Source organism: Triticum aestivum, chromosome 5D (genome assembly GCF_018294505.1).
Source record: "Triticum aestivum cultivar Chinese Spring chromosome 5D, IWGSC CS RefSeq v2.1, whole genome shotgun sequence".
Lineage (NCBI taxonomy): Eukaryota > Viridiplantae > Streptophyta > Magnoliopsida > Poales > Poaceae > Triticum > Triticum aestivum.
In genome coordinates this window covers 64,853,801-64,870,097 of record NC_057808.1, presented here as the reverse complement: position 1 = coordinate 64,870,097, position 16,297 = coordinate 64,853,801, and positions in this window count along the sequence as shown.

The window sequence follows — 16,297 nt, the reverse complement described above, 5'->3', positions numbered from 1 at the left end:
TCTGTTGAAAAAAGAATGTGAGTCTTATTAGGAGGAAGCTAGAAAGTATGGGACAGAGCAAGACTATATTACTAATTGCGATGAATAACATTACTTACGGATAAATGGTCAAGGAAGGTGTTAAACTGGGTATTGTCTTTCTCATCCCTATACTGGATCCACGTCGGGAGGATACGTGCATGACACCTAACGGCAACGGCTGCCTCTGATACTAACTTGGCTGACTCTGTAGCATCACGTGGCCTTTTTAAACCTGCCTCAAAATGGATCTCCATTCTTCCTCCTTTAGATTTTGTTAGTCTGTCAAGCATTATCCCTGATGTCTGTTTCCGCTTGCGCCGTGGTGCTAGTTTAACAACGAATATGGAAAGTGTTAGTGTACATCAAACTGTGAGAGCACATATAAAGGAGCATGCAACTGCAACTTGACTCGGTCAGGTACCGTCTTGGTGTTGATGCTCATGGGGTTCATCTGATCTTGCCAAGTCCTGTTGTGTCATCAGTGCTTCGGAAGTAGTGTTAGGTGTGAAGGCAGCTTGGGAACTGGCCAGTTCCAGAGCAAACGAACGAGTAACTCGTTGAGATGCTGGTACAGTTGAAGCGGATGTTGCAGCTGGTGGAGCAGGTGATACTGTGTTTGTAGATTTAGCCGGTGGACTTGGACCTTCTACTGCACTATAAGTACCAGCAGAATCTGGATGGCTGATCCTTTTCCATTTCACCCGACGAGTAACACCACTCCCTACTATATTATTTTCCTTGCTCTTTTTTGACTTTGCCATGTCAAGTCGTACCCACAACACAAAAGAATAAAATCGCTCTTCAGAACTCATTGAAGCATGATACAGACAAGCAATACTTTGATGTAAGACAACCGTATGAGGATGGAATATGTAAGAAAAACAGGACAGCATGACATATTCACAGCTACGATGTGTAAACTAAGCAGAAGGATTTTCAAGAAAATAGAAGTAATGCAAGCTAGACACCATATGAAAGATGCAACCAATATTACTCTGCCAAGTTAAAAGTGTCTTGTCATAAGTGGCAATTCGAAAAATTAGAAGCTGTACAACGTAGAAATCAATGCAAGGTGCAACCACTATCAAACTGCCATGTCAAAAGCGTCCAATCATGAGTGACTAATGCGGGATACACAACAGCAGTACTTTGATGTAAGAACATGGTATGATAGATAGATGCAGTGTATTCTAGACACAGAACGCCATGTCATATGCACATGTATAACGTATAAACTCAGCATGTGCAATTTAATCAAAATAGAAGAAATATAGGCTAGACAACATATGCAACATGAAAACAATTATCACACTATCAACTTAGAGCAAGCACCTGCGATGGTGGAGTACGGGAGATGAACTCATCATGTAGACTTGGGACTTCAACTTCATTAGTAGTAGCAGTGGAAAATCTAGAGAGTCTCTGTTTGCGTCGGTGCGGAGGACCACCAACGTCCCCTAACTTACTCTTTTCCTTCCTATTTTCTGATATTGCCTTATGAAGTCAAAACCACAAGAAGATGAATAAAATTAGCTTTGCATAACTGGTTGATGCATGATACAGACAAACACGACTTTGATGTAAGGCAAGCGTAGGATAGGAGGATGGAATATATACAAAAAAATACAACATTTAATATTCACACGTACGATAGGAAGATGGAATATGTATGAAAAAATAGTAAGCGGAAGGCATTTCAACAAAATTAGAAGAAATGAAAGCTAGGCACCATATGAACATGCAACCAATATCACTCTATCAGGTAAAAAGTGCCTCGTCGTAAGTGCCATTTCAAGAAATTAGAAGCAGTACAAGCTAGAAGACAATGCAAGATGCAACCTACATCATAGTCCCAAGTTAAATGTGTCTTATGGGTAAGTGATCGTTGCAGGTATAAGTTGTAAGCTATGCAGATGCAATTCAACATAATCAGAAGCAATACAAACTAGACATCATACGGAAAATGCAACCACATATAACAGTTCCAAGTTAGAGCAAGCACCTGTGATGGCGGAGTAGGGGAGATGTGCTCATCATGTACACGTATGTTCTAGAAACAGGAACACGTGTCATATTCACAGGCATTATGTGTAAAGTAAGCAGATGCAATTCAACAAAGTTAGAAGCAATACAAGCTAGATATCATACGCAACATGCAACCACATATAAAAGTGCCAAGTTAGAGCAAGCACCTGTGATGGTGGAGTAGGGGAGATGTGCTCATCATGTACACGTATGTTCTAGAAACAGAAACACGTGTCATATTCACAGGAATTATGTGTAAAGTAAGCAGATGCAATTCAACAAAGCTAGAAGCAATACAAGCTAGACATCATACGCAATATGCAACCACATATAATAGTGCCAAGTTAGAGCAAGCACCTGTGATGGTGGAGTAGAGGAGATGTGCTCATCATCTACACAGCTACGTTGACTGTCTAGCCTTGCGTTGTCTTGCGAATCTTGTTGGGAGGATGGCGAAGTAGAATCTATAGAGAACCTCCGTTTCAGTTGCTCGGAAGGACCACCATCATCCAATGCCTTGCCAATTTCCTTCAGCTTTATTGATTTTGCATTGTGAGGTCAAACCGACAAGAAAAAGGAATATAATTCGCTCTTCAGAACTCATTCATGCATGATACTGACGAACACTACTCTGATGAAAGGCAAAGTCATGGTACGAGGATGGAATATGTACGAAAAAATGGACGGCTTGACATATTCACACCTATGATGTGGTAACTAAGCATAAGGCACTTCAACAAATTAGAAGCACTGCAAACTAGACACCATATGAAAGGTGCAATCAATATCACTCTGCCAAGTTAAAACTGTCTCGTCATATGTGGAGCTCATCAAACTAGAAGCAATACATGCTAGAAATCATATTCAAGACGCAAACCAATATCACACTGCCAACTTAAAGGTGTCCCATCATAAGTGACTGATGCAGGATACACAAGAAGAGTAGTTTCATGTAAGAACATGGTGTGATAGACAGATATAGTATGTACCAAAAACAGGAAAGCGTGTCATATTCACACCTATCATGTGTAAGCTAAGCAGATGCAGTTTACACTAATTAGGAGCAATACAAGCTAGACACCATATTCAACATGCAACAAGATATCACACTGCTAAGTTAGAGCAAGCACCTTGGATGGTGGAGTAGGGGAGCGGAGACTTGGACCTTGTAATGCACTATCAGTACAAGGAGAATCGGTACAGATGTTCCATTTACCTTGCTGCAGAGGACCACCATCATCGCCTTCCTTACTGTTTTCCTTCATCTTTCCTGATTTTGCCTTGTCAAGTCAAACCCACAAGAAAAAGGAATAAAATTTGCTCTTCAGAACTCGTTGATGCATGATACTGACGAACACTACTTTCATGTAAGGCAGCCGCATGATAGGAGGATGGAATATGTATGAAAAACAGGACGGCGTGACATATTGACATGTATGATGTATAAAGTGTAAACTAAGCACAAGGTGCTTGAACTTGTTAGAATCAATGCAAGCTAGAAACCATATGAAAGATGAAACCAATATCACTCTGCCAAATTAAAAGGGTGCCCTAACAAATGTATTTGACCAAATTAGAACCAATACATGGCAACAGGCTAGAAACAATAAGCAATATGCAACGAATAAAGGTGACTCATCGTAAGTGATTGATGCAGGATACAGAAGAGAGGTAGTTTCATGTAAGAACAAGGTTAACACATAGATGTAGTGTGTACCAAAAATAGGAAGGCATGTCATATTCACAGGTATAATGTGTAAACTAAGCAGATGCAATTTACCTTAATTAGAAGCATTACAAGCTAGACACCGTATGCAACATGCAACCACATATCACACTGCGAAGTTAGAGCAAGCACCTGTGATGGTGGTGTGGGGGAATTGCGGTCATCAACTAGAGAGCTACGTTGACTATCTTCATTTAGCCTTGCTGTTTCTTGAGAATCATGTGGGGAGGATGACACTGCACTCTTTAAACGAGTATGGCGTCTCACAGTAACCCACTCGGGTGACTGTCTCATCATAAGTGATTGACGAGGGATACAAAAGAGCATTAGTTTGATGTACGAACATGGTTAATAGACATATGTAGTATGTATCAAAAACAGGAAGGCATGTCATTATCAAAGGTATAATGTGTAAAGTAAGAAGATGCAATTTAACCAAATTGGAAGCAATACAAGCTAGACACCATATGCAACATGCAACTACATTTGACAGCGTGAAGTTAAAGCAAGCACCTGGGATGGTTGTGTGTGGCAATTGAGATCATCAACTGTAGAGCTACGTTTACTATCTCCAACTGCTGACACTGCACCGTTTAGAGTGCTGAAACGCTTAGTGCTTATCTTCAAATTACACTAGAGCGACTTCTATCTTTTCTTTTCAGCATTCATCAACACTGCGTCAGAGTCTGAAATACCCATGCATAAAAAACAATAGTGTGAGTATGGGTGAAGTGTGTGCACAATTAGTACAGTGTAAAGGTAGCAGATAGCAGGTCGGTGAGAAATAAATGACGGGAGACATATGATAGCTCTACAACATGCATGGCACACTAAATTACTACAGGACTCTATGAAAATAACATTCGACTGAAAACAAATAGGCCAGTCCATTTTTTCTGCACCGTCCGATGTACAAAGAACGGGCAGATCGCCTTCATCTACCTCCAGCCAGTCAGTGTTGACAATCTTCCTCGAAACGCCAGCGACCACCGGCCCAGTCCCCTGCCTGCGCCCTCCCCTCGACCTCACCGCACCGCCGTGCTTGGCACCGCCCCCCGGCCATCCATTCAAGCCCCGCCGACCTCCAGATCAGGCGCAAGCAGCTCCTGCGCCCCACACCCCTATGATAGACACAGATGTGCCGCTTCCCCGGTGAACAGGCGGACTAGGTACAACGCGCGCCTAAGCGGATGCTGCTTCTTTTAATTGCAGTTCGACTAACCCTGAATTCAAATCCAAGCGGGCTACTGACCTCTAGCAAAGGTGAAATAGTAAAGGGCGGAAACCTTGTGCATTTAGTATCACGAAGAAGATGCAGTAAGAAGCGCTCAAATAGTTTCTTTCGTGGGATGAATACGGTGTGAGCAGAGACGTATGGTTTGCACGAATAAGGGAAGAGGAGTACCTCTTTCTGCTGGCAGTGCTGTGTCCTCCTTCTGTTTTTCCAACGATCTTCTTGTGGTTCGCTGGAAACGAGAAGTTGCGGAGGACGGTGCAGCCTTGGACGAACCCATGGCCAAGTTGTTGAGTGTGGTGCGGTGGCCGTCTATCGGCGGCGGGGAACCAGATCCAAGGAGATGAACGACGGCGTAGCGGGAACAGCTCCGGTGCAGTGGACGGTTGCGACAGTGGAGCGGCAGCATTGAGGCGCAGGACGGCGTGGTCGGAGTGGTTCTAGTACGGCGCACGTCGGCGTCGGCGTCGTGGAGGCAGCTCTACCTCGGCTTCAGCTGCTAAGTCCTTGAGGGTGTTGCGGTTGCGGTTGTGTTGGACGACGACGTCGGGGTACCGGCTCCGGCATGATGGAGGAGGGCGGCGGTGGATTGGGCGCTATGGGGTGGAGTACGGGGGAGGCTGGGGTTTCGCGGCTGGTGGAGAGGGCGTTTTGGCGCCCACGGAATATGAATGGGGAAACAGAGGGAGGCGGGGAACTAAGGGGGAACAATGTTTCGGTTTGGGACGCGCTTGTTTGGAATTTGGGGAAAGTTACAAACTTTGCTCCCATCTAAAATTTCAGACATATTGCGGGTTGGGGGTAGGACAGTAATCTCAGGTGTCCCAAATGTGGGCGGGATAGATTTCGGCCGAGCACATGGGTGTTTAGGTGCCCACGGCGCATGAATGCTTCTCGGAGGCAGTTGAGACTGGCGTCTTGGTGAAGTTACAAACCTACCCCGGTTTAGACCTTTGGACATCGGGCCGATAGGCTACACAGGCCAGAGTCAGGACAGTAATTTCCTACCACCAAACATTAGTCTCGCGCGGTTTCGGGTGACCAGAGGCCTAATTGGCGCTTCGTTCAATATTTGGGAGCAGAAGCATTAACGTTTACAGTTCTCTTGAATTGAACTTTCAGGATTTGTCAAACTTCACAAATCTTTACTCTTGAAAGTCCTAAAGCTACGATTATTTTGGAATGGAGGGGGTACATTTGAGTATACATTGTACACGAGTATATATTAAAAAAATATGCAACTCACCTCAGTTCATGCATTGTTCCAGATATAATCTCCTTGGTTGCAAAAAAAAGTTAGACATGCATATGAATATATATAGCATGTTCAAACGCACAACAATGATTGATGCACCCTTTTACATCTGATTTACAAATGCCATTATCTCGGGTTCAAATAGATGAATGCACTTCCTATGAATTCGAATCTTCGAAACCCCCTTTATGTTGAATTCGACATGTATTCTATTTCGTAGCTAGCAATTTGGAATGTATCCATGCAAGTGACAAATGTATAAAGTGCTTCACACTAACAACATGGAGTGCACTAATTAATGTTTATATATGAATTGCAAAAGCATCCATTGCCTGTATTTCAAACCGCTCTCACTCTATTGATCGATAATATGAAATAAACACATGCACATGCTAGAATTCAATAGAGTATGGGTGTCTAATAGACCAATTTTCGTCCATACGCAATTTGCAAAATTCACGATCTCATCCAAAAATAATAATGCCATTTATATTTTAATTTAATGCGTAGAACCGCCTTTTACACGTAGATGCACTATGCCTCGGCCCGTTCTCACAAATGCGCTATATATATCTCTATCTACCGCATAAGTGCACACACTTTATATGCATCGGCATTTCTCTTTCACACAGGCTCACAATCTCTCTCGGGGTGTCGGGGAGTCTCACGCACATGCTCTCTCTGCATCTCTCTCTCTTTCTCACTACTATGTACCACTCTTTTCACTAATCTCAGTTGGAAAACACTATATCTCTCGCATGCATATATACACACGCACGGTATCTACTAGCCCTCTATACGCACATATATGTGCCTACGTGTCTCCCGCACGCACATTATCTTTAGGCCTCTCTCGCACACATTGCCCCCCCAGACACACCTCTTCTTAGTACTTGGCAGATATGATTCCATCATATCATTCGGTAGGATATCCCTGACTGTTAGGCTGGATGGTAATACGAGGCAAAGTTTTACCCTAGTTCGGACCCTTGCAGTTGAGGAAAAAGCCTACTCCTGGTACTGTATATTAGTGATAGGGGTGTGTACAAAGTACGCGTGAATACCAGGCATTGTGCGTGTGTGTATACTATCGACGAACTAGCCCCCAAGCTTCTATAACATACTGGGGGCCTAGGGTTACAAATCATATATAGTCGGCTTATCACCAGTGGGGTAGAGTCCTCCGCGACTCTGGTAGCTAGCTTCATGTTGTACGCCGAGTCCTCCACATGGGTCTTCGTATAACGCGTCTCGATCCAACCTATGTGGCGCAGGATGGAACCGACCCATGAGTCCTCATGCTGACCCACCACAACTAGAAATGATGTGCCCACCACACCACACACGCAATCGGCCACTAAGAAAATAAGCATATACAATAGTACAATGTTATACATGAAAGTTAATTGCATGGTGCATCCAAAAATATTTGTTCTGCATTGTGAATGTTTATATATTCTCCTAAAATATTAGTCACGGGAAAGAGAAACGAAGGGCATATCTCTCCTTGCCTCCACTGGACATCCCCTCTTTCTAAAAGTATGCACACAAACTATCTCTTGGCCCTCTAAAAGTATGCATGCCCACAACACATTCGCGCGTGATGGTCACTGTATTTCAAGCTAAAGCACTATACGGTCACTGGACTTCAGAATATGCTCATTATGGTCACCGTATACATTCTCGTGGTGATCATACGGTATCTAGCTCACGATACGTCTCCGTATTTTCTTGATGACACTGATGGACTTTGCATTTGATGCGTGCTCCGTATTTTGTTGACGACACTTACGGTCATTGTATTTGAAGCGAAAGCACGATATGGTCACTGGACTTCAGAATAAGCTCATCACGGTCACCACATACATTTTGTCGTGCTAACCAACATGTGGTTGGATGGTTAGGAGGACAGTGGTTTCTCGAGCCCACCAGGGTTAAAGTCCCGGTGCTCGCATTTATCCTGGGTTAATTTCAGTATTTTCCGGCGATGTGCGTTCAGTGGGAGGAGACGTTCCACTCGACTACGAGGCACCTATGGTGACTTTGTAAAATCTCAAGATCATATGCTAGCTCACTCTCTCGAAGGTGCTCATAGGGGTAGGGTCTGCGTGTGTGCGCTTATAGCGGTGAGTGCTTGTGCGTATATATGAGCCCTTGCGTCTGTACCGTGTTAAATAAATACATGTCATGATTATACAGTCACTGGCTCACCCATACAACTCCGTATTTTGTTGATGACACAATCAATTGACCAGTCAAACGTTCCACGTGGCGGAACTAGTGTTGCACCATCGGGGCGCGTAACCGTGGGGCCCACCTGTCAGCCCGTATATGAAAGAAAGAAATGGTAGTTTGAGTCCGTACTGTGTTAATAAAATACATTTTAGGGTGATCATACGGTCACTGGCTCACCATACAGCTCCGTAATTTGTTGATGACACGATCAATTGACCAGTCAAACGGTCCACATTCAACAGCGCACATTACCATAGGGCCCACCCGTCAGCGCGTATATGAAGGACAGAAATGGTAATAAATTAGTGGTTGGTGGGTACTCGAAGTCGTGAGACCTCTGGTTGGCAGTCGACGGCGGTGGGGGGCGCGTTGATTGGGCGGTGGGTGGGGATCGCCAGAGAAAAAGCTCGGCGCGGCCGGGCCTAGAGGGATGGCCGGTGCGGTGGCGGACCGGTGGTGGGGAGTGCTTTCGGGGCGGGCGTGGCGGCGCGGGCCGGCCGCGCACGGCGCGGGCCGACGGTTCAGCCGGTGGTGGCTGGCGGCTCAGGGGGGTGGAGTTTGATGACAAACTGCAGGCCCTTGATTTCGTATCCAATGGCTGGAAAATCTAATGACCAGAGATGAAAAAGTCAGTCGACCGACGTGTAGCCTCACCCCGCACGTACACATGCACGCACGCAAGACACGCATGCATGCAGGCGTGCAACACTGACACGTACACATAACAAACACACGCACGCATGCAGGCGTGCAACACTGACACGTACACATGCACTCACGAACACACGCACGTACGCACACATGCATGCAACACTGAAACGTACCCTTGCACGCACGCAACACTCGCATGCCTGCATGCACAGAACACACGACACAAGACACACGCTCAACCTATACGTGCATGCACCCTTTGTTAAGGACATGGATTGTTACGGGTATTAATCAATCTTATCTTTTTTTGCAAGGTTTAATCAATCTTGTCTGTGATAAGCAGAATATTGATGTTTGCAGCAGTCTTTATGAATCACAACATATCGAACGGGCTATCAACGTATATATGAAAATTTTAAAATTCTCTTACATTATATAGTAGGCTTAGATTAAATAGATGACGTCACACTCAATGAACAATCATCGGTTTATGAAATTCCCGCTTTTGACCGCCCTGGCCCACCAAAGGTTCCTCTACTGTGCGCTGCCTGCGTTGGGTCACTGACATGCGGGCCATGTACCCAAAGAGCCCACACGTCAGTGGAAGAACGGCGCGGTGTCCTACGTCAGAGTCGAGGGCGCCACTCGCTGCACGCCCGGCTGAACATGCCTCCTTGCCGCATTCAAACGCCTCCATGAAACCCGCCCGTGTGGAAGCCTAAAAACCCACTCTGGACACACGTCCGTTCATGACCGGGCCGACATTGAACGCAACGCCGGCCGAGCTCCTCCCGTCCGCCGTCTATTTAATCTCCTATTTAAACGAGGCCAAACGCCGGCCAAGAATCGCACACCTCCGCCGCTCCCCTATCTCCTCCTTCACCATTTTGTCCACTCTTACAATGGCTTATGAAGAGTAGTTATTCCGCACAAGCCATTTGTCTAGGTTTGTATCTCTCACACACACCCACGTAGGTGGGGGACGTGCACGAAGAGAAGAGGTGCACGCACGGCGCACGTACTCCCGTCTCTTTCCCAACCACACCCGCGCGGGTACACGGTGGAGCTCATTTCTGTATGAAAAGGCAGCCCACATGGTAATTTGACACATGTACTAGTTGTCCACTTGATGGAGGGAGGATCGTCTACCACGGGTGAACAAACAAATTGCGACTTGACGTGTTATGTTAAAAAAGAGCCAAAGCATGTGGGGCCTACCTTAGAGGCAAGGCTCTATGCACTGGAGTACTTTTCATGTGTCCCGTCAACTCACAGAACGAGGAGAAGCTTGCTTAGTACGCCATCTCCCCAGCCCACGGGCGCGGTGGCTCGCAGGATGAGGTGAAGCTTGCTTACTAGTAGTAGTACTGTACGCATTACGCCCGCTCCCTCGCCCACGCGTGTGGTGGCTCGCAGGATGAGGAGAAATTTTTACTACTCCCTCTGTTTACTCCTCGTCCCTACTACCTTGGTTAGAGGATCATCATATTGTTTGGAATATATATGTCCTTTAGTACTCCCTCCATTTACTTATACAAGGCCACTATAAAAAAATACATTTTGCATCTATACAAGGCCACAAACAGTAATCGAGACAAAAGTTACTACTCCCTCCTTTCCAGTTTATGGCTCAATTTCAAAATCTCTCCAACCAAGGTAGACGGTGAGTGGTCGAATTAATTTCGTACTCCTAGTTTGCACAAGTAATTAGTACGCTCGCTTTTCTCAAGAAGTTATGTTTACTGAGGCATTAATTAGAATGAATGCATGAATGACCACTAAATTTCCATGAACTTGTACATGCATTGGTGAGTTTTCTCTTGACACTGCTTGCATCGGGTGATCTAACGCACCTCGAAATCCAACATGTGATGGTACTACTACTAGTAGTAGAATTGAGACTTATAAAACGGAAAAACGAATGTTTTTTAGACGAACCCTATAAACCCTAGTGGGTACGTACTCCGTAAAATTAGATTTCCCCAAAACTAAGTCGCTCAACCTTTATTTGCTTGTTTCCCTTCCTGCCTCCTTGCCTCGAACAGACTATGCCAAACTCCCCTGCCTGCCACACGGGAAAAGACCCGCCCTCGCCTTTTTTAGTCAGGTTTGTATTGATGGATCGCGCGAAGCAGCAAAAACCCAAGCCGTGTGTTGTAATCCTCCGTCAACGCTCGCTTTCATGAATTCTATACTTCCTGTCGCCGACATGTGGGACATATAGCAACCGGGTCGACGTGTCAAGCACCAAATAACAGTGCAGAACAGCAGGGGGATGCACCCCAGTCGTACCGCCCCAGTAGTAGTAGTAATGAGCAATGAGACGTCAAATCACAATGCCGCACCTTCCCAGACGGATGAAACAACCATTATTTCACACTTCGGTTCACCATCATCTCAAACCACGTAGTATTGCTTCTGCCTCAAGAGGGACACGCGCATCGCCTTGGTACGTCATGATACGTGGGACCGCATGACAGGCCAGGCTCCCCCGCCGATCGCTCGGTAAAATCACCTCATTTTTACTACTATACTTCCTCCGTATCAGTTTACATGGCATGCACGCCGTTCTAGGTTGAGAATTTATCTGCCTATATATGTGATGAACAATATATGTTTAGAAACTACATCCGCTTAATAATCCAATGATATACTTTTTGTGACATAGTAACTCACATTTAGTTAGGGGCTGTTTGGTTTGTGACTAACTTTGCCAAAGGTTGCCACACCTAAGGTTAGGCAAGTTTGACTAACTTAGGTGGTGTTTGGTTCAAGCCTCACCTTAGGCAAGCCACACTTGAACCCCACATGGAATACATACAAAAAGTGTGGCAAGATTCCCTTAGGCTTGACAACTTGTGGCTCTCATTTTGATGAACTAAGCTTAGGCAAGGTTGGCAAAAATGTATGGCAAAGTGTGGCAATGCTAGGCCTAAAACCAAACAGCCCCTTAGTCAAATGGATGACCTAGAACTACGTGCACACCCTATAAACTGAGACGCCTAAAAAAACGAGACGGAGAGGGTAGTTCAGTATGTATCTTTTTAGATCAATATAGTCAGGATTCACCTAGGAGCAAAACCAAGTGGTAGGCTGCACCTGTCGTGTTGGCGTAGCGACTCAAGCAGGGTCAGTACGCACACGAAATGGCGACACACTTAACAGGACCCCTTTGGCCGACATGTGGCTCATCCACTATCTTTTTCCATGTGCGATGCACCAAATTACAGTTCAGAGCGACGGTTGGAATTGGAGGCACCCCGGTCGTAGCGCCGCAGTAGTAGAAAATGAGCGATGAGGGGTCAAATCACAAAGCCCCATCTTTCCCGCATTAAGCTGGACGGACGAAGCAACCATCATTTCACTCTAGGGCGCAAGAGTATAAAGAAAAGAGAAAACCAATGATGCGTGCGGCAGCTACCTAGGGCACCCTAGGGTAGGGGTCTCCACTATAGATCAATTTTCTTTTGAAAGCGCCTCCACTACAAATCGGCTTCTCCCTCGTCCTCTTGAAGAAAACCGATGATGCGTGCGGCGGTACGATTTGTAGGAGTACTACTACGGCGTGCAGGGCCATGTCGTAGTAAACGGGAGAGGGATTGAGTTCGAGTCGACGCCTTAAATATGTGTGGACCGCTTGGTTTTAGGGGAACGAGGCAGCATTTTGGGTTCGGGGATCAGTGGAGATATAGTACGTACAAAAAATTGTGGACGTAGGTTCGACCGAAAGGCAATGATGCATGGGCCCTGCATTTTGATATACCCGGGGCCGCGTCAAATTTGCTACTCTACTCAAAACTAGTAAGGTACACATGCATTGAACGCATGAGATTTCGAAACCAAATTATGAATAAATACACACTATAGCATGTAAAGCTTTGAGTCATATATGCATGATGTAGATGTTCGTTTAGTTCTTATAGTTCATCTCATTCAAAATCAATTAGTTTTATAAAAATGTTAAGATTCATGGGGTTGTGCATTGTAAAGCATAAAGTAAAAAACAAATAATGGCAATTCATTTAGAAAAAAATCAATTATGATACGGAAGATTCTAGAACAAAGGAGAAGTGCTTGTGTTTTGAGGTTTGTGCATTATGCTTAAGTTCAACCATGGAGTCTTCTAAATTGTACATGTGGCAGATCTGGTGGAATGTTGATGATATCCAACGGCCAGTAGTGCTCGGATTTGCCATCTCTGCACTGTCGGATTAGCTTCATCCAGCGACCATCTTTCAAGTTATTCGCACACTATATAGTTCTTGTGCCATAGTTGCATGTCTTGGAAAAAAGCTACTAGTGGGTTGTACTAGCTATTTAGGAATAGAAGATGTATACATGGAAGTTGTAGGGAAAGAGATGACATGGAGTATCTCAATTCCTATGAGTAGGGATTGGAAAAGAGATGTCATTTGGTTCACATCATAGGAACTTTTCTATTGAATCTAGAGATGACATGTATCTCAATTCCTATGAGGAGGGATTAGAAAAGAGGTGTAATTTGGTTCATATCATAGGAACTTTTCTATTGAATATACGCTAATGTTTATTTTCCTTTGAAATTATGGGAGTATAGGAATCCATTCATATGAACCAAGTGGCTCTAAAGCTATAGAAATGATATCATGTTTATTTCCTTTGAAATGTGGAGTATATGAATCTATTCCTATGAACCAATTGGCTCTAAAGGAAAAAATCCTACAAAAATCATAACATATAGAGTTCCTATGATATTCCTCCGCACCAAAGGATGGTTGAAATTGCTGCAGGTGATACGATGGTCTTTGTTTGTAGACTCCTCCCCCATCTTTATAGTTACATCTCGAAGATGAATGAAATGATATATACAGGGTATTATACATGTGCAATTTGGTACACAAAAACTCGGTAAAAGTTTGCAAGGTTCGAATTTTCAATAAAGCTGTATGCACTGCATTTTGGAACGGAGGGAGCATACGGCAGTTGCTAACACTCACATGGAAGATTTGCATGTAGGAGGAGTGGCTGTTCTGTTAAATGACATGGCAAAACTGACACTGTCGGATGCCGATCTAACGGTTCTTACGGCATTTGTCAGGAAAAGGCTTGTGGCGAACGTTTGTCGGATAATGATTAACGGACACATGCATTGCATTGATACGTGCCCCCCTCTCTCTCACGCACACGCACCCTCCTGAGTCCTCTCGCACCCACCGTCTATCTGCAGGTAGACGTCAGACACATATGTGCTCTTCACACCCTACCCTCAGAAATTCTAAAAAACAAAAGACGTCGCGCACATTTTATTTTAGCTCACACGTCACACACTTATACTATTACTCTTGTGGAGAATGTTCTTTGGGCATAGTATATTGTTCTCTCACGAAGAGAAGCGGTGCACGCACGCACTAGTTCTCTCACACCCACTTGTGGGTACACGTAGGAGCGCATTTTTTTGAAGCTGGTACAACAAAATCACTCCACTATATAAGCAGGAGCCTTAGCGCTTGCTTTACTAGGGTTCCTCTCGTTCACTCTCTCATGCTCTCCAGATCTAAGCAAGACATAGGTGGCCACACTCTCTCTCAGCTCACGGCTGGTCACAAATCTGGCCAGACAACCTCGACCGGGTAGGGGTGTAGGTGCATCGTTCACGCTGTCGTCGGCGGCGAGGGAGGAGACCAATGGCTGCCCGCGCGTCCCGATCGGCGGCCGTGCCGTTCTCTCCGAGAGAGCGCCGGCTCCGGAGGGCCTCCGACCCCTTATTCCTCCCTGCGGTATTGTGGCCAAGATGCGGCCTCCCAACGCCGTCTTTGCCACATGCCGACGACCCTCAGGTATATATTCCTTCGAAACCTGCCTTGCTCTACTGCCCCAGCTCCCCACTTGGCTTCATGTGGATCTTTTTCTACTTCCGTCCGCTGTTCCAAAGCCACCTAGACTTTTACTATTATTAGAGGTAAAGCTAGTTCATACAGTCAACTCTAAGAGTTGGTTGAAACAGGGAAGAAAGTGGGAAAGCTGTAGCATGAATCTAAGACTTGGTTCTAAGAGGAAACGGGGGAAAGTAGTAGATACTGGCTACCCAACCGGTCTCTTGGTTGAAAAGACGAAGAAAGCATGGTGGATGGCGAAGGGTGGGGGGAAGTGGACCTATCTCTTGGGTGAAAAGGGAAAGAAAGTGATGGGTGTTGGGGGGCAACGCAAATGAGAATGAGAGGTCTAGATTTCCTGTGCTCACATAGGAAAATGTCGCCGAGGAGATAAAAAATGGGCGAAATGCAGACATGCTGCCTGAGTGTTTGCCACTCTCGGCAACCAAATCTGCCTCACCACTTTATGCCCCTGCTGTCCCTATGCCCATATCGCAACCGTTAATGTAAAATCACATGAAGCATTAAGCAATGCCACCTAATGTCACTATAAGTAATGGTCTAGTGCCGTCGATAAATTGAAGCAATGCCACCACCATTTTATGAAGTACTTCCGCCTTGCTTTATTTCCCATGAATTGTGTTTTTGCAGTTACACTTAAATCTCACACCGCTAACATTGCTTCATCCCAGTGGAACTACACAAATTTGATTGCACATTTACTGACCATGTGCTACTCTCATGACAGTAATACTAATGCTATTGTTCTGCATGTTAATCTAGTGGCAGTGTTGATGTGATGTGATGCTACTTCCTTAGGGACACTTTCATACTGTCAATCTAGTGCCAATTATAAAACAATAGATGATGTTGTTAATCATACGCCACTGCAAATATCTGTCACTGTTTAAATAACCATATTTCGTATTTGCGCAAACAGGGATGTCTGTCTCCATATCGTTTCGGGATGTCTGTCTTCGTATCGTTTCTGTCCGCGCAATCAAAAGCACACACCGCAGTTTTAGTAGAACTGCGCAAAATGAGATGGCTATCCCTCGTTGCCGTCGTCTAACCACCCGTCTTCCAAGTATTCCTACATTGGTAGTTACTAGGTAGAATGACCAACACAATATAAAAGAAGTTGATTCGTACGTTTTACTTCCTGATTGCACTGTAGGGACGAGCAAAAACAACTGCATCCTAGTCCGGAATGCACTTTCTACCAGTTCATCCATGGACCAAGGACTAGCTGGCACGGCTGCACGGCGGTTTTTTGGACAGGTGCGCGGACAAGAGGC